Genomic DNA, 18,875 nt, shown 5'->3' on the forward strand with positions numbered 1-18,875 from the left:
CCCTCCACCCTTCTCCCCCTCCCATTCCGCAGCGCAATTGCCCTAAGCCACTGAAGAGCCTGCCCCCCTGCCGGCTACGCAAGCGCCGTAAGCTAGTCCCGCGTTCGAAAGCTCGGGCAACGCAAGCAGCGTAAAGCCGCGGAGAATTCATCGGCAAAGTCTGCGCAATTCACGTACGCTAGTAGAAAGTTCGCTGCTGCGGCAGCGCAAATGGCGTAACATAAAGGAAAGTTTGCGGTCTGCTCGGCCACGGGCGTAAAGCGCCGAAGAACCCCGCAGGGCCGCTCACAAGAGCCTTGCGGAGATGGCGTAAGTGGTGTCGGTGAATGGGGTGTACAGCGCTAGCGAAGGGCGGGGACGATGGAGTGTGTGGCGTGCTTTCCGACCAATGGCTTCGGGGGGCGGGGCGGGGCTGGCGGCCAATGGGCGGGGAGGGGGCGGGGCCGTCCCCGGTTGGGGTGTCTCGCGCTCGGTGACAGCTCGCGCGTGCTGATGATGGCGGTAAATAAAGGGGTTAGTGGGGGAGGGGGGCTCTGACCCCCCCGGGGGAGGGGGCTTCACCCCCCCCCCGAGGGGGGCTGGGGAGAAGGGGTTCAACCCCCCAACTGGGGGTGTGAGCCCCCCATAGCAGGAGGTCTGGGGGGCTTCACCTCCCCGCAGGGGCTGGCTACGGGGCGTCTAATGACCCGGGGTGGGGCTGGGGGGGTCTAGCCCCCCGTGGGGGGCTGGAGACAGGAGGGGTTAACCCCCAGTTTGGGAGGCGAGGGGGCTTCACCCCCCGTGGTGAGGCTGGGGGGGGTCTAACTCCCCATGGGGGGCTGGGGACAGGAGGGGTTACCCCCCCAGTTTGGGAGGTGAGGCTTGGGGGGGGCATAACCCCCCATTGGGGGGCTGAGGGGTTTAATCCCCAGTTTGGAGGGTGAAGTGCCTCGTTTCTCAATGTGGGGGATCTGGCGGGTTTATTCCCAGAGTGACGGGGGGGCGGGAGGCAGCTGAAAGGATTCATCTCCATGGGGGGGTTCACACACCCCCAGGCAGGGGCTAAAGGGGCCTTCACGCCCACAGTAGCAAGTGGGGACAAGGAGGCTGGGGGGTCACCTCCTACAATGTGAGGTTGGGGGGAAGCTGGTGATGGAGGCCAAGGGAGAGTTTACTGCCCTTTTGGGGTTAGGGTGAGGTTCAGCCCTGGAGTGGTACATGTGACTGGACGGGGAGCTCAGGGGGTGAGGACTGGTGTGTTTGAGGGAGCTGAGATGGGCTGAAAACTCGAGAGTGCAGCTGCTGGAGGTGAAGGGGACCTGGGCACAGAGGTTATAAGGGAGGCTGGGGCAAGTGTTGAAGGGGAAAGGAGGCTGGATCAAGGAAGAGGTGAGGATGGTGGTTGAGCAGTGGTTGGGGCCCTCGGTGATTGGAACAGGCAATACAGAGAGGAATCGTGGGTTGCTGGGTAGGGATTTGGAACAAGAGCTAGCTATGAAGAGGCCAGGTCCCTCAGGTCCCTCCCAGAATTGGGCCCTAATTGTGTAACAACTTTTCCTTAAATCCTTCTTGCCTTATTCATACCAGTAGAACCATTGAAGTCCGTGTCACTCTGAGTTTAATGTGAACAGGATTTAAGTTGTGTAAATACTGCTGCTGGAACATAATGGCTGTGAGGGTGATACTTTGTAAATAACAAATTAATATCATTTTATAACAATATTTAAAGTTCATTTTAAATGTATGGCACACAAGCTCCCCCTCTCTCTAACCAGAGCAATGGCAGAGAGTGTGTTGGGTGCTTCTTTATAAATAAAATGATTAGCTCTAATTTTATCCAAAGCCCCAGTATATGCATACTAAGGGAAATAATTCGATATTGTAAGGGGGATGGACTAGATGACCTACTAGAGACCTAAAAAGAAAAGGAGTACTTGTGGCACTTTAGAGACTAACAAATTTATTTGAGCATAAGCTTTCGTGAGCTACAGCTCACTTCATTGGATGCATTATTCTCTAAGGTGCCACAAGTACTCCTTTTCTTTTGTGAATACAGACTAACACCGCTGCTATTCTGAAACCTACTAGAGACCTGCAGCCCTATCTTCCATGAGTAGTCCTTGCTCACGTGTCCCATTGAAGTCACTGTGCTTTGAGTAAATGTTGCAGGATAGAACACAAAATATTTTCTTCTTCCAACTACCACGATTTTATCTTCTATCTTCTAGAAAAGAGGGAACAAAAAAATCTCTTTTGTTCACTTTGTTTGAAGTTTCCATCTGTTTTGTTTTATTTGAGAGGAGTGAGCATTAGTGATGGTAGGGGGGAAGAAGTTGAGGTTGGAGGAATGAGTGTTTACTGACAGGTTTTTAACAAAGAGAAATACATACTATTTGATTTAGCCTCTTTGATACAAACAATATTCTCCAAAAGCATTGCAGAGAGAGAGAAATAGAAATTAATAGCAGAGGGGCAGAAATATAGGCATCTCCTTTTAGTTCTTTTGATTGTTACTGTCAGTCTTGAGAAGCCAGACCCACACTTAAAACATAATTGCAACCTGGAGAACTGGCAGCAGCTTGAATGCTCCTCCCACAAACATGTACTCTTTCCCCCCTGTCAATAAAGACAAGTAAACTCAGATTATGCTTAGTTTCCGGACTACTTGTAAAGAGAATCTAAGAATACATAATTATTGGGAATGCAAGAAGCTTAGTGTTCTTATAAGTGAATTTAAAGTTACAAGCGTAACTTCTAAAAGTTTGTGATATGCAAAGGAAGGGTATTTTTAGATTATTTCTGGTCCCCCTCCTTTTCATCTGATTTAGAAAATCCCAGATTTATTGTTTTGTTCATAAGGAATAGATCTGAAAACATTTATATGTGTCTGCCTTGTAGGAATAAACACATTGTCTGCTAAAATCTCTGTTCTCTAAATACACTTATCAGTGTATTTATGTATATATTTGCATACACAAACATGAGTAGATCTTTGAAAAACTGCTCATTTTCAGAAATAGATATTTGCTATATTGTGTTCTATATTGCATTGGAAATGCAAACATACTAATTTGTGTTCTTGAAAGAAATAATTCCTAATCTTAAGAAATGTTTGTTTATGAAAGAATTCTGAGTTCTCATTAAGGAGTGTCAGCTCTCTTTGGATTATATAGATGAACATAAGAAAAAAAAGCTGTGTTTTGTTTTAATAATCGGTTAGAGCTGTATTCCACAAACCCAGTGGGTTTGCAAGATCTGTCCTTTTTGCATAGTGCTGCTTCACAGAATATAGATTAAGTTGCTTGCTGGGCCCTGAAGAGCTTGAAGTGAAGAGGTTTGATGTGCAGTACTTTCTCCTTACTTAGACAAAATTCTAACTGACTTCAAAGGAAGTTTTTCTTAAGGAAATACAGATCAGACCCATAGAAAGACTAGGCAAAAACTGGGGACCATACATTAGGTTAAGGATGGTAAGGAGGGATGATTGGAATGGACAATAAGCTTACAAGGATTCTTGGAAGAAACAAGTTTAAAGTGATATTTGGATGGGAAGAGAAGGCTCTTGGTGGATGAAATCTGAGACGCTGCTCCAAGAGAAGGGAACAGCATGAATAAGGCTAGAGGATAAGGGTAGGAAAAAGATGAAAGGGGCAGTGGATATTAGGAGGGGGAGCAGAAGGAATTAGAGCAGATAAGTTGGTGGATGGATGAGATCGTGAATATGAAAATCCCTCAGTTTGTGTAAATACAGTTGGCCAAATTCACCTTTGGCATAAGTGGGTATTACTTAACTGAAGTCAATAGAATAGCAGCCTGCTTAAGCTCGTGGATAATTTGGCCCTGGTGTCTTGTACTTGATCTCTGTTGGTGTATGTGTAAGATAACTAGCTATACTTGGAGCTTGCCGTGACTTATTTGACAATGGCATCTTCAACACATTCCTTTGATTGTTAAATATATATATATATATATGTGTGTGTGTGTGTGTGTGTGTGTATATATATATATATAATATATATTATATAGTGTTTACAATGCAGTAGATTTTTTTGAGCTAAACTGAAGGAGGATTTGGTATCTAGTAGGTATCTAGGCTCTATTTATCTGGGTCATTTTGCTTCATACTTTTAGTTTCAAAATTTTGGTGCATAAATTGAAAGCTGAAGAACTGGAATCTGTCTGCTGGTAATGAATGTTCTGTGTGCTTTACCATTTGTTGTTAGACTTTCTGTTTCTGCTTTCTGAGACTGCAGATTTCACAAGTATGATTCTGTCCCATATCATGTGGTTGAGTCAAGTTGAACTCTTGACAGGTGGATCCTATGGCACAGTTAAATATGAAATATTCCATTTTTAGTTCTCTCAGTTGTGCAGTCATCTTCTGAGCGTCTTGGCTTGAAAGGACTCATATAACTGGAGCAACACAATAAAAGTTGAATGGCACACGCATATCAAACCCTTATTTTCATTCACTTACATTTCCTCAAAATATTTGTTGTACTTAAATTTCTCATGCTTCGTTACACCCTAAAAGGGAGTTTATAAATTTTTTTCATAAAAGCCTGTTAACAGTATTTCAGTTCTGAGTAAACTGTGTGTGTGAATCAGGATTGAAATTTTTCATCAGTTGAAATTTTTTTCAGAATCTGTTTTCATGCTCAGGTAACAAAGAAATGACTTTGTTTTAAACCTTGTCCCCTCTGAATGAAAAATGCAAATTTGTGCTTGTTTTAAAAAATTGTTTTGAAAATAAAAAGGTGTGAATATTTGAAAATCCTGTGCTGACCGCTCACAATGTATAACTTTTCTCTGACTTAAGCATGCACCAAAGTGTGACATTCCAAATGTTCCCAAGGCAGATGCTTGTTTTTCTCACTAACAATTCTAGTTAGTTTTTCTCACTAACAATTATTCTCACTAACAATTCTAGCTGATTTCACAAGTGGAAAAGGGCTGGTTTGGAACTCACAGTTTTTCACATCTGTTGATATTTCTTGGCCTCATACAAGTTTAATTCATTCATTGATAAAGAGCTTTGCCCTTTGGCTTAGAGTGAACTCTGCTCAACGATAGCTCCTTTAAATTGTCAACTTCTCAAATAATAGTTTAGAAAATGTTAAAACTGATAATTTAACAAACTAATTTTTTTAGCAGGTGTGCATCTGAGGATTAATTTTTGCAATAATTAAGCCATCTTTCACTGTGATTTCTGGGATGACTCAAATTATAAGTGCTACAGGATGTTGTGGTTGACAAGACATTTGTTGGCTGTTTTAAGAACTGATAAGGTTTGAATGTGCCTCATCTGGTCTGGCCTGCAAAGTTAAGCAAGTCTTGGCCTGGTTAATACTTGGACTGGGGACCTCAAAGAGAAGTCTTTGAAACGAGTATCTTTTGTGCACCATATAGTTAATTATAGCCATAGGACTACTACTGACAGAAAAAGAAGATTCTCATTTAGTTCAATATGTAGACCTTCTGCTTCTGGATGTGAAGGTCTCTGGTTCAATTTCTTGCTGCAATGGATTCCTCACAAGTAAGGATAATCCTTCATTTGATGTTTGCTCACTTGGAATCTGTCCTGTCCACATCAGGCTTTGCAACTTTTTTTTTTTTTCCTTGCCAGAATTCAGTTAATCATTAGCTGTTTTTATTAGTCATGGTTGAGGCAAAACATTTAAGAATACTCTGTGAGAAATAATTCTACCTTGGCATAAGATGGTATAAAGGATGGATCTCCCATTTCTAATTTATGTCATTCTTAGTGGCTTATGACTTTCCTGAATTACTGGCTTTTGAGTTGAAATTCCTCCTGATTATTCTTGGGGCCCCTAAGTGAAATAGTGTTTTAGGAAGTTTGGAGAAATGCTCTTTCTAAGGACCAGTCATTAAAATAAATGCAAATGTATCTTCTGACAAAATATTTATTGAAATGCATTATAAAAAGGACATTTATACATATTTTGTAAAGCCCCAAAGTATGTTAAAATGACAGTAAGGATGAGGCTTTAATTGCACAAAAATCAGGAAATTCAGAGATCAAGTTTCCACAGCAACCTTAGCTCTGACCATTTCTATCATCTTGCCATGAAAGACCTTATTGTAAGGCATACGTTCAACAATGAGCAATGTGAATATTCAGCAAGTACAATATAATAAAAAGGAACTACTGTTGCTCCTGTAAAACTCAGTGACTATGTTGAAATGTATTTATCTACATTGCCAATTGCTGTAGGATTTCTGTGCTTCACATTATTTGTAAATATAATAATAATAAACCATCCTATCGGATACTATTTTAGCCTAGTTACCAATCTTTATTGGGTGGTAAATTTATCCAGTGCACCATTCAAGAATTCATGAAAATTTAAAATTTTCTTGCATTTGAATGCACTTTTCTATATAACTTTTGATATGCATGTATAGCATTTAGTATTGCATATATATTTTGTGGATTGTGTAATAAAAGATCCTATTATGGGACCAAATTATGGCTTCCTGTTCTTCCAAGTATGGAAAACCCTTTATGCGGCAGAATCAGTCAATACAGTGCTGCTGCTTGAGAAGGAAAAGGTAGGATTGTGGGAGCCTGTGCAGAGCCAGGCATGCCATGCAAGCTGAAGGGCAGAGCTCCTTGTGTTTCACTGCAGAAAAGAAGGTTTAGGGTGCAGTTTCAGGGCTGGAGGATGGGCACCTGTGTGGAACCACTGCTTTCTTTTTAACTTGATGTAGTACACGCTGTGGCTATTGGTCTGAATATCAAGTTTTTCTTTGGGGGGAAAAACAAGCCCAGACGCACACACCCTCAGTGATTTTTGTCTCAACTGCCCTATTGTTGACACACAAGGTAATTAACAGTTCACCCTCCTAAACACTTAGCTACTATGAACAGTTAATTTGATTGTGGCATGCTTTACAGAACAAAATATTCCCCCCCCTTATTTCAGTGAATGGAAGATCTCCCTCATTAGTGTAAAAACTTAAAAGATGTATTATTTTGGAAAGGGATGGGCAGTGATGTAAAATTTCAACTGATTAAACACAAACTCATACATTTTTTAAAAAACAAATCCTAGTATATTTAAAGACTTAAATGTACTGATTGTGTTGTATGTAAACGTACGTAGTGTATGTAATAAAAATCCTTAGGTCTTATATAGCACTTTACAACCCTTGATCTGGGAAATACGATTATCCTAATCATACAGATGGAAATTGAGGCATAGGGAGATGGCCTGCTTACATTCTAAAGGCACAAACTGGTTCAGTGCTAAACCAGAAATGGAGTAGAAAAGCTTGGTTTATTGGTGTGCTTCCTGCGTGAAAGAAGGCAAGGATACGTGGCATGGGTTTTAGCCAGGTTGCAACTTGATTAGTCAAATTACAGCCAAGGTTCCTGTCGAGGACCTCTCAGTGCAGTCACTTGCATCCCATTGATCCTTTGCCAATTCTAGGGGTACTTCTACAACAGGGGGAGCCAATCATTGTAATAGGAGGTTCTCTGGGCACCTCCACCTGTCCACTAACATTCCTCTCCTTTTCAAGGGTTGAGGTGAGAGTGTGCCTTTACCCCAGCCAGCAGTGCCATAAAGCATATTGGTGGGCTAGTGTCCCAGCTCCTGGTTTACATTTGGCCCCAGGGGGTTAAAAGTGTTGCCCCTATCCCTTAAGGAGTTGCCCTCAAGATGCCCCCTATGTTAACTTTTTGGATCTGGAGCCTAAATCAGTGAGTTTCTACACTGGGCACCTGCCAGAAGCAGGTGCCATTCCATTCTTGGCTGCCTCTACCCCATCCCTCACAGGCTACCTGGAAGTTTGGCAAACCTAATACCAATATCATCCAGGAACAAATCGGCACCTATATCAGAGAGGTGTACTCAATCCTCCCCAGTTTGAGGGAGGAGCTGGTTCCCAGGAGAAGAATGGTTTATTGTAGTTGCACTGCATTTAAAACATGGGTTGTAAAGAGTGTTTTGAAGTAGGAGAGTGAGGGAACCTCACATGTTTATAACCAGACTCTTTCTAGGCATAATGGTGGTACAGAAAGCACCTTATTGTTGGAAGTGAGTGGAGAAAAATGGACCAAATAGTAGTAACACTTGGATGGAGGGGGCATAGGGAGAGATGAGGTTAGAGATTTTGGCAGTGGCATGCCTTAGAGAGAAGAATCTTGCATTTTATGTGGAAGAGAAGAAGCTTGAAATAGATGTTGGGAAGCCAGCAAAGGGATTTGAGATGGTAATAGTCATATTTGCAGCAGCAGAAAAGAGAAAGGATGTTGGCAGCAAGTTGGATGACTTGGAGAGGGGAAGTGATAGAAGAGAAGTTTCTGTTTCCTTGCATTCCAACTGCAGAACACAATATATATCCCAAATCTGAAAAGTGAGTGAAAAATCATTCTATAATATGAAGGGTAGAATATGGATCTGTTTGCAGCATGCCCGACTAAATAAAAACCCTACTCTGTGACTGTGATCTATCTTTTTGGCATCCATTTGGCTAACTAGCGGTTTACACTTTTTAATAGTTCTTCTAACATGTCTGTGGCCAGGTCTGCACTACAGACTTACGTCGGTATAACTACATCGCTCAGAGGTGTGAAAAATCCACACCGTTGAGCGACAGAGGCATACCGACCTAGCCCCCAATGCAGACAGTGCTATGTCAGCAGGAGAGCTTCTCCCATCAAAACAGCTACCACCTGTTGCCGTAGTGGATTAGCTAGGCTGATGGGAGAAGCTCTCCCGTCGACGTAGGAGTGTTTTCACCTAAGCACTGCAGGAGTGCAGCTGCGCCAATGCAGTGTTTTAAGTATAAACCTGCCCTGTGTGGAAACATCTGGTACTCCAAGTATAGTTGCCGGAAAAGTTGCTGAGAGGGGAGGGCAGACACACGTACTCAGGCGCTTGAAAAGTTTAACCAACGTTGTTTTACTAATGCAGGAGCCAGCAGGGGTAAAAAGTGCCATGTTGCCATGCTTTTTCCCCTCTCTTCCACACACAGTATCATGACTTTGAAGCCATGCCCCTGGGCAATTTAAAGAAATAAACAGTTGTGTATTGTATTTAATTCTAACATTGTCAATCGCCTTTCTATTTGATACATTTTAAAACGTACCTTACAACATCCCTTATCTTTGTTACATCTCTTTACCCATCTTTGCTTTCCTCCATTTTCTTTTCTGTAACAGATTATTGTGTATCTTTTCTTTTTTCACAAATCCGTCACTTCTTTTCCTCCTTTCTAACCACACTCCATTATTTATGTGTCTGTCCCCACATTCCATTCACTCTCTTCTCACTTATATTTTTCGCTTTTCTTTCTTCTTCCCAATCACAGAAATTTCTCAGTTCCTCATTTCTTTTTTGTAACTTTTCCCATCATTTTTTCCCACCCAGCCACCCACACTAGTGCTTGGAAATGTTACCAGATGTCTCCTAGTCAGAGAGGACTAAACAATGCCAGCCTAAGATTTAAGATGAAAGATGAGTGGCCCTGCTCTTTATGCCCAGGTGAGAAAATAACCCTCGCTTGCCAGATGGAAGGAAAGGGGAGGGTGCTGGGATTTCTGTTAGGTTGCTGTCTCTGGACCCTGCTCAGAGGCGCTCTCTCTTGGTCTACTAGATGTCTGATAAAGTTTAAAATACCTCCCACATGCCTCTCCTTGCTGGTCAGTCTTAGGGTGAAACGATGCAGCATAGGATAGCAGTTGGAGCACTGCCAAGTAACTGCAAAATACAAATGTGTCCATACAAACCTTACTCATTCTGCAATGAATTTACTCCACTTTCAAAGTGGATTATCTAATTCATAATAATAGGCCAGTTAACTTGCAAGAAGGGATTGCGTTGTTTTGATGCACATCATTTTAATTAAAAAAAACAAACCCCATGTAAAAAACCTCCCCATGTAGATAAGTCTTTAATTTGCTTCCCTCTGGAACTTCCTGACTGTTGAGGAGACAGACCTCTCACTACTTCTGTTATTGATCCTCTGCCCCCGTGAATATCTCCAATGCCTGCCTCTGCTGTGGTTTACAAGCAGCCACAGAGTGAAATAGACCTGATTTTTGTCAGTTTCATCGTTGCCAGTGGGGTTCAAAATACTGGGGTGAAAACAGACAAAATTCTGCTGCAGCTTGGTAAAATCAGTATTGCTAGCCCTCCAAAAATGAGATTGGGTTAAAAATCATGATTTAAAATAAGAAGAAAAAGAAAGACAGAAACCCCCAACATGTTCTGGTTTTTGTGCCTTTAGGTGAATTTGGGTAACATTTTCAAGCTCTTCTCTCCAGTCACAAGGGCTAGAAACTTAAAAAAAAAAAAATAGAAGTTGAGAGTTCTCATCTAATCACATGCTTCCAGGTGCTGAGACTTTAAAAACAAACCCACACCAAATATCATGACAGTTGGCAATATTGTGACATACTTGCCATAAGCAAGTAGAATTTTCAAGCTCTGCCAATAGATTCCATGACTTGTACAGGGGAGAGCTCTGGGCTCCCTGTGATGAAATTAATTCTTTTTGTATTTGAAAACTCACTTTGGAAAGTGCCTTGTGCCAAACACAAAGCACATTGCAATATGAACTACAATGCACATCCAGTGTGTTGGCATAATGGGACAGAAGTGGTGTCATAGAAACATCGCCAGTGTAGTCAGTGCCATAGAGGGGATTAGAAGGAGGCATGGAAACATTTTGCCAACATTTTAAATTTGTTTTGAAATTATTTGGTGCATGGAGATTGGAACAAAGAGAGTGGGCCTGGAGAAGCAGGGGTGGGAGAAGGAGAAGGGCAGGAGAGTGTTTTATTGTTTATGTTGGGAGATCCAGGACTTTCTGATGTCCCTTGAGTCATGTTATTCTTGTGGGAGTTAACACATCCAAGAATTATCTAATTTACCATGGTGGTGGTATGTAGAAAATTCTCAGGTCTGGGTAGTGGATCATCTGCACAATTGGTGATCCAGATATGAAGGATGTATGACATCAGAAGGAGAGTAGAGAAAGGTTTGAAAGGTCTTGGGTTTGAAAATAAGGAGAGGATGTCAAGATTGATGAGAACAAAAGTGCAGGGTTGCTGTTTTTTAAATTGACCTCCTGCTTATCCAGAAAAATCGGTTGGTAGTCCCAAAATTAGAGCTGCAATGTAGATAAAATCTTCGCTTTTCAAATTCATCTGGGGAACTACTCTGAGCAAATATGAGGCTTTCGGTTCCTTTGCAGTTACTGGTGTGCTCCCATACCCAAGTGCATGGATAGGCATATGTCATGTACCATATTGTGTATGTTTTGTAGGAAAGATGATCTACAAAATGCAGTTGTATTTGCTTGCTTCATTCATGTGAGTGGCAGTATTGAAATATAGAAAAATGGAGATCAGGCAGGATATTGAAAACCTTAGAAAAAGATGAGGCAACTACTATGTGCTATAAAAACTGAAACAAAGGTGGTCGGTTTAATGTCAAGCTCCCTACTTTTGACACTCTGTCACCCTTTGATAATTTTCAGATTGCCTATGGTGAGCTCTTTGTGCAGTCATGATGTTTAACATCACCATGCAGTATATATCAAGATACAAAATTAAATGTATTTTACTGCATTGCACTAGGTTACTGTTTCTTTTGAGAAAATCATAAATTTTTGGCAAAATGTGAACATGTGATTAGTATCCCTCTTTGTTTTACCTCCTCTGTGTGGAGAAAACTCACTGCTTTGTGATAAGTGTTGTTCATCAGTTTTTGTTCACAGCATGGTAATGAGTGTACGTTAACTGTAACACCTACAGTATATTGGCAGCCAAAGATCAGAGTGTGAAATCTTTGAGAAAATGGAATACTTGTTAGGGGCACCTCTCCAGCAGTCAAGACATTTTTAAGAAAACCTAATAGATGGTTTTCATTAATTAGGTAATTATTATGCAATTCAGGGAGAAGTCTGTCATTTTTAGCCCTGAAATGTCAGAAGCCTTTTCCAGTATCTTTTATTTCTCCTATGTAGAAGCTCCTGTGTCCCACGCTGCCCTGCTTGTATAATTCAACAGTGTTTCCATACACAGAGAAAGAAAATTGATGTATGTAGATGCTGTTATCTCAGGAATAGTATGAGTTTTTTCACTTGAAATTTTTCTTGTATAACGTACAAATCGTAGAAAACACTTTTTTTCTGGTGAGGCATCTTTTTTTCGTTTCAAAGAGGAAAAACCACTGTCAGCACCACAAAAAAGTGTTTCTTTGAGTGGAATTTTTAAAAATCATGTAAGTTATATCTAGAACAGGGGTTCCCAAACTTGTTCTGCTGCTTGTGCAGGGAAAGCCCCTGGCGGGCCAGCCGTTTTGTTTACCTGCCGTGTCCGCAGGTTCGGCTGATCGCGGCTCCCACTGGCCGCGGTTCGCTGCTCCAGGCTTTCCCCGCACAAGCAGCGGAACAAGTCTGGGAAACACTGATCTAGACAATTATATACTGTAGGAATTAAGGGGGGAAGTTTATTTTTAAAATAAATGCCTTAACCTTAGCTTCCTCCATGAGATGTTTGTGAATATTTTTTAAAAAAATAAAAATAGTACAGTTTAAGATATTATGGTAAATTGAAATTAAGCTTGTGATGTTAGAAAACCAAGAACACCTGAGCAAAAGTAGCCGTCTTGCCTCTTTATGGTGCGAGCAGTGAAGCTTTTACACTGAACACTTTATCATGTGTGGCTGAATAAGAAATAAAGCATTCTCATGGTGAATCCAGTGAATATTTTGAAAGAAGAACTGATTTAATAGGGTAAATGCTTTAGTGCATTTGTGTTCTTTCAGCCTTTTCTGTGGAAGATCAAGTCAAGAATTATAGGCCACAGCTGTGTTCTTCCATTTAGAACTTGTATAGGGTATCAGCTGAGCCAATTAAAAAATGGTGACCACAGTCTTATTCACTTTGAAAGGCAGATCCGTACACTTGATCAAGAAGTGCTGCCTTGCAATCATATTCTCCCATTCAGTTTCAGTGGGTGGTATTAGATCTGATTAAGAAATACTGTCCTACAGTTGCATTCTCTCTCTCTCTCGTGCATACTATGAAAAGGAAAGCCTCAGAAGACGTATTCAAGGCTTTTATTTAAATTAAAAAAGAAAGGGGGTAGGGGAAGCATTCTTTCAGCCTTTGTAAGTGGATATGCAGATGACCTGAAAGAGAAGTGCCATTTGGTCAGAAATATTAAATGAATGTCTTGAGAAAGGAAGAGCAGTCAGTGCTGATTTGTGTTTCTGTCCCACTAACTGCTTTGTTCCCCAGACCCCTAAGAAGGATCAATGGCTCTGATCCCATATTCTCCTCTCTCTGTTCCAATAGACTCATAATAGATGTGTTCTCCCCCTTTTTTTAAAAAAAAGTGTATTTTATATTGAAGCTTTCATTCTTGTCATAAATGTGATATGAACTGGTTGGCTTCTTGACACTGGTTCTGCAACCAAGTTTACTTAATAAGAGTAGAATCTTAAAAGAACTTGGTTAGAATTTCACATTATACTATTGCATACTTAACATGCTCCAATTGAATTATAACAAGGGCAGTGTGTTCTAAGGAAATTACATGGTGTTAGTGGTTGACTTCTAACTAGAGCAATATCTGTCTTACTGAATATTGAACTGTGGTCTATAAGAACAAATCATTTTTCATACACAGCTCTTGGGTAAAGAAATCTTTTACATTATTATATGCTAGCCTGGGTGGGCTTAAGAACAAAATAATTCACACTTTCTCTAATGTGTATTTACTTTGCTACATCTTTTTCCTTTAATATAAATCTGTCTTGGCAGATAAGATTTTTGGCTTCATTTGTTGGTGGTGTGGGGTTTTTTTTGTTTTTTTGTTTTTTTTAAATATACATCTGGCTCTTCTTTGCATGGCACTTAAATTTATTCTTTTTCAGTATCAGAGTTTCAAATTTAACCTGTGTTGTAGTTTGTCCTTTAACATGTTTCTGGTGGTTGGCAGCTGAACTAAATTACAGGTGTTTTTTTTCCCTTCATCAATGTATGATTTGCTGCTTTAAGAGGAATTGATTTGGTGCTGCACATAAGGGAAACGTAGCTTCTTTTTTCAGTTCTTACAAAGATCTTTGAAATGCTACTTCCCTTGATTATTGTACCCTCAGTTTGTGTATCAGGTCATGAATCTCTCAAATTGGTCTGTGCCTTCAAACATGGGGAGATCAAACTTGTGTCGAGTATCCTTTCGCTTGTTAGTATTTTTTGGTTTGTTTGATACGTTACTTTTCTATCTAAAGAGACAGTTGTAGTTTTGACCTTTTACTTTGTTGGAAGGTTTCAAAGTTCTATTACATGAAGCTGCTTGCAATTTAAACACTTTCAATAGTATTTGATAGTGGTTTTTCAGTATGTTCCCACTCAACTAAACTATATTGGCTCAAAGCTGCCTCCCCCTCCCCAAATATTGATGTGGCTGTTAAGTTTGTTCTCCTTACTTGATAGTCTAGAAAGTAAAAAGGATAGATCCTGCAACCTTTATTCACTTGAGTAATATCTACTGATTCAGATAATCCTATTTACTCTAATAGGCTCAGAATGAACGTTTTAAATAATAATATAGCCATTTTGGCAATAGAGATGTCTTGAATGAAAGTGTTACTTTATTTGGTGTGTATTGTTACTAGCACCAAGTATGGTCCTGACTCCCGAGTCTGAAAATCTTTTCTTGTGCGAGGCACGTACTTTGTTTTCTTAATTTAAGTATTACTGTGTGCTGTCTATATAAATTGATGGCTTTAATTTTTTTAATCTTCTCTACCTTTTAATTTAATTTTGGTTAAAAATGCCAGGCAATTGAAGGCTAATGAATAAGGAGTTGAATCCAATGCCTATTTGATTTCTATAATTTTTTTTTTCCTTTCTAGACACAAATTTAGCTGAGAGGCTAGTGGCCTGCCTCTTAATGCCCACAACATTTTGGGTGTTTTTATTTACTGTGGTTGTGATGTTCTACATTCCAATAATATTTAGAAATGAACTTTAAACTAAATCATTCTGAGGGATGTTTGACAAGTTTCAGACAAAATAAGAGTTGGAAAATAAGAGTTAACAATGGAAATGCCAACACAGCTTTCAGTATAGAACAGTGTATGTTGCCAGTGGGAGTCTGATCTCTTGAAACTGAGATCTCTCAACATCTATAAACGTCAAAGGAGGCTGAGCGCTTTATAGGACTAGACCCTGTAAATTCTTTTTTTTTCTTCACCCAAATAGCAACCATCTCTTCCTGAAGGTGGCAGACATATAATAGCACTTAAAGATTTAGTTATACATTAGATAGAACAGGTGGAATCCATTCAGTTCTCTTTGAAATGTGTCAACACCAAAAATATCTCATTGACTGGGCAACACTAGCTGCTGTGGGATATTTAGGGGTTTTTTACTGATTCATGAACAATGAAAAATGAGATGTTCTATTTTGGAAACTGTGGTGAACTTAATGTGAGCCAGAGAAGTATTTAATGATAGATTAACTGAATTTTGATTGGGTCATCTGCTTCAAAACACACTCTTGACTGTTGTGTAAATCGGGAGTTTGCAGACTGTGGGATAGAGTTTCCAGGTGGCCCAGCTTCCTCTGGTCACTGGTTAAGTTCAGCGCAACCTGGGAACATGGATGGCAGCAGGCTTACTTAAAGCCTCTCTCTCTCCTTCACCTGGTCTCCAGCTTTGCCCTTTGTGACTCTTGATTAGCAGATATTGGGCTCTGATTTATTTTTATCTTTGAGCGGCTCTCTTCTTTCTGAATCCCAAACTTTTCCTAATGCGGGGATAGAGAAGGAATAAGTAAAGAATTTAGAGAGAAGCATCATTTGAATGATTTTGACTGTCATTCTATTGATCTGAGATAATTAGATTGATAGCTAAAAAATGCATCTATAATACTCAACCCAAACATAAGCAATTCACTGTTGTTCAGATATTCTCTGTCCCCCACCTCCTGGGATTTTATGGTGAAGTCATCGCCTCTTGTCTGTCTCTGCTCTCTTATTCCTTATACAGTCTCTTTCCCTTTTCAGCCTTATTTTGCCCAGTCCACCTCATGCTGGTCTGTTGCTCCTTCCCCTTTGGGACTTTGACTTGAGGCAAGGTGCCTAGCTGCTTTTCTTCCCTCGTGCGTTTTCTTTGCCTCCCCCAGCCCCCCCGAAGGGTCTCTTTTGTCACCCCTGTTTGCCATATTGTTCCCTGGAGATGCCTGTTTTACCCCTTCCCATTGAGCCATTATAGTAGTTCTGAAGGGGAAGAGACACATTCCTTCAAGCCTCTTGTTTTAACTCCAAGTAGCTTCCTCATTGGCTCAGAAGACAGAGTTTCCTTCCCCTCCCATTGCTGCAGGCTCATTGGGGAAGAAAGACAGAAAGCTATAACCCCTTCCCACCACTCAACCCCCATCCCTTTAGCAAATGGCAGAAGAGTTGAGAAGAGGCTCCAAGCTGTCACTGCTGAGCATAGACTGCAGCCCTGCTGTTCTAGTGAAGTTGTGACTCTCCTGCTGTGGGGAAGTGAAATTGTGAAGGCATTTTGACAAAACTGTGATCCTTATGGTTACCCAGCACATTTAAAGCCTGAGTTAATGTGGTTGCAGAAGGACCTGTCTGTTTTTGTCACACACATTCTGACTTGACGGAGCATTACTCTTCTACTTGGTCACTGCATTGGTTGCCCATTAAATTCATCATCACAACATTAACTTTAAAGATGATACAACAGTGTAGCTCTCTTTATGCTGCCTGACTGACCTACTGCCTTCTTGTATGCATGGTTGCCCTCTGAGATCTCTTGCACTACTGGCTTCCTGACAGCTCCCAGCTTTATATCGAAGTCTTTGAGATGCCATGCTTCCCAGCTGCTACTGCACCTCTTGAATTTGGAATTCATTGCTTGTGCAAGTTTGACATGGTCTATTTATCTCTGTTGTTCAATCCAAACTCAAATTTCGCTGGTTTCTTTTGCGTACTCTGATTGACTTAGCTTTGCTTGTTATATCTTGGTCTGCCCTTGTGAAAGGTGCTATATAAGCACAATTTCTTTTACTGCTTAGCTGAAGCCCATGAAGTCAAACTATTAGTTGACAAACTGTAAACATTCTTTACTCAACATAACTTCATCAGACTGAGAATCCTCTTAATGCCAAACTTATACTGTCAGTGGTACTCAAATCTTATGAAATGTTTGATCTCTGAGAATGTTGGTTTGGCTTGTGATGCACAAAGCATGATCCCTTTCCATTAAACTGAATTGGACAGAATTTTTCCAGCTAAACATTCTTTCAGTGTCTTTGTGACCTGCAGTCTCACTTTTCCATTGACCTTAATTCTGAGTTGTAAAAACTTCTTTCAGAGTAGCAGCCGTGTTAGTCTGTATTCGCAAAAAGAAAAGGAGTACTTGTGGCACCTTAGAGACTAACAAATTTATTAGAGCATAAGCTTTCGTGAGCTACAGCTCACTTCATGTTTGTTTTGTTTTAATCAGTTAAGTTCTGTAAATGCTTCAAGAATCATTTGCAATGTGTACAAACTTTGGAAACGGCTAATTAGGAAGGATGGCCTTGGAAAGTAGCAACTTTGGCACTTCATTTAACAGGTGACAAGTCTTTACCCTTTTATGAATGCTTCTTATTCACAGTGTCCTAGACATATATAAACTTAAAATTTATTTTACTGTTATTAGGAAACTTACTGCTGGTGAAAGGTTTCAATCTGACCAATAGTTCTGAAGTCTTTTATCCCCCTTTTGGAACTGATCCTGTGATGCTTTGAAAAAAGAAAAGGAGGACTTGTGGCACCTTAGAGATTAACAAATTTATTTGAGCATAAGCTTTTGTGAGTTACAGCTTATGCTCAAATAAATTTGTTAGTTTCTAAGGTGCCACAAGTCCTCCTTTTCTTTTTGCGGATACCGACTAACACGGCTGCTACTCTGAAACCTGTGATGCTTTGAGCACTCTCAACTCCTGTTGAAATCAGAAGAAGCTAAGGACACTTAGCACCTTTGAATAGTTGCTCAGCATCTGATAGTATAGGATCTCAAATTCCCAAAACTGGCATAGCATGGGAAACAGCATGACAAACTTCTCCCACTAATGCTTCTGGAGAGAACACCTCTGTGGGTGAAAGGGTAATTCTGTTGTGATGTCTGCTTAATCCTTGACTTCTTTGCTGACTCCCCTGTTGGCAGTTGTGGTTTTGTGAAGTGGAAGTTTGTCCACTAGGAAGCACGCTGAGAATTATTTAATTTTATACTTTTGCTATTTAATATAAACAATATTTCTATTAATATAAAATAAAAATCTTTAAAAATCTATTTCAGGTTGGCAGCTGACGGGTTTTCTCAGTAGAAAGGAACTATTAACTTTATTATTGAATGTGACTGCCAGGTCTTCAAGCTTCATGGAATTAGATGGTCATTATGTTTTTAGGCAGATTGTAAGGGATAATAAAAGCAGACGAGTGAAAAGTAGCAGGTTGTGCTGGCTAGCTTTTTAACTCTGGGGAGAATAGTGAAGGTTGTTTTTGTGTAGAAAAATGTATTCTTGCTTTCCTAATGTTGTTCAGGATTTGAGGAATATGGTTTCATTTTGGGAGGGGGCAGAGTTCTGAGCTTGAAAATGGTATTAAGTGTTTCGAGAGAGGAGCTTGGGTAAAATTGTGGTATACTTTTGCTTTTTAAAAAAAAACACACAACTTTTTGGACACAAATGGACACAAATCAGACGTCAAGAATTATAACATTCAAAAGCCAGTCGGAGAACACTTCAGTGTCTTTGGTCACTCGATTACAGACCTAAAAGTTGCAATTCTTTAACAAAAAAAACTTCAAAAATAGACTCTAATGAGAGACTACTGAATTGGAATTAATT

The 18,875-nt window shown here is 40.3% G+C and overlaps 1 protein-coding gene across 12 annotated transcripts in view; it reads left to right on the forward strand.

The window, feature by feature from the left end:
• Positions 1-18,875, forward strand: part of USP49 (ubiquitin specific peptidase 49) — a 53,502-nt gene continuing 34,627 nt past the window's right edge. For 3 of the 12 annotated variants that reach the window (XM_038379938.2, XM_038379941.2, XM_043500534.1), the window contains exons 1-2: positions 448-501; positions 9,378-9,491. The gene's annotated coding sequence lies outside the window, so the exon portion shown is untranslated. Of the gene's footprint in view, positions 310-421; positions 502-6,474; positions 6,553-8,992; positions 9,492-18,875 lie in introns of those variants that run through there. The other 9 variants (XM_038379937.2, XM_038379942.2, XM_043500531.1 and 6 more) reach the window with 8 other exon arrangements.

This window comes from Dermochelys coriacea, chromosome 21 (assembly GCF_009764565.3).
Source record: "Dermochelys coriacea isolate rDerCor1 chromosome 21, rDerCor1.pri.v4, whole genome shotgun sequence".
Lineage (NCBI taxonomy): Eukaryota > Metazoa > Chordata > Testudines > Dermochelyidae > Dermochelys > Dermochelys coriacea.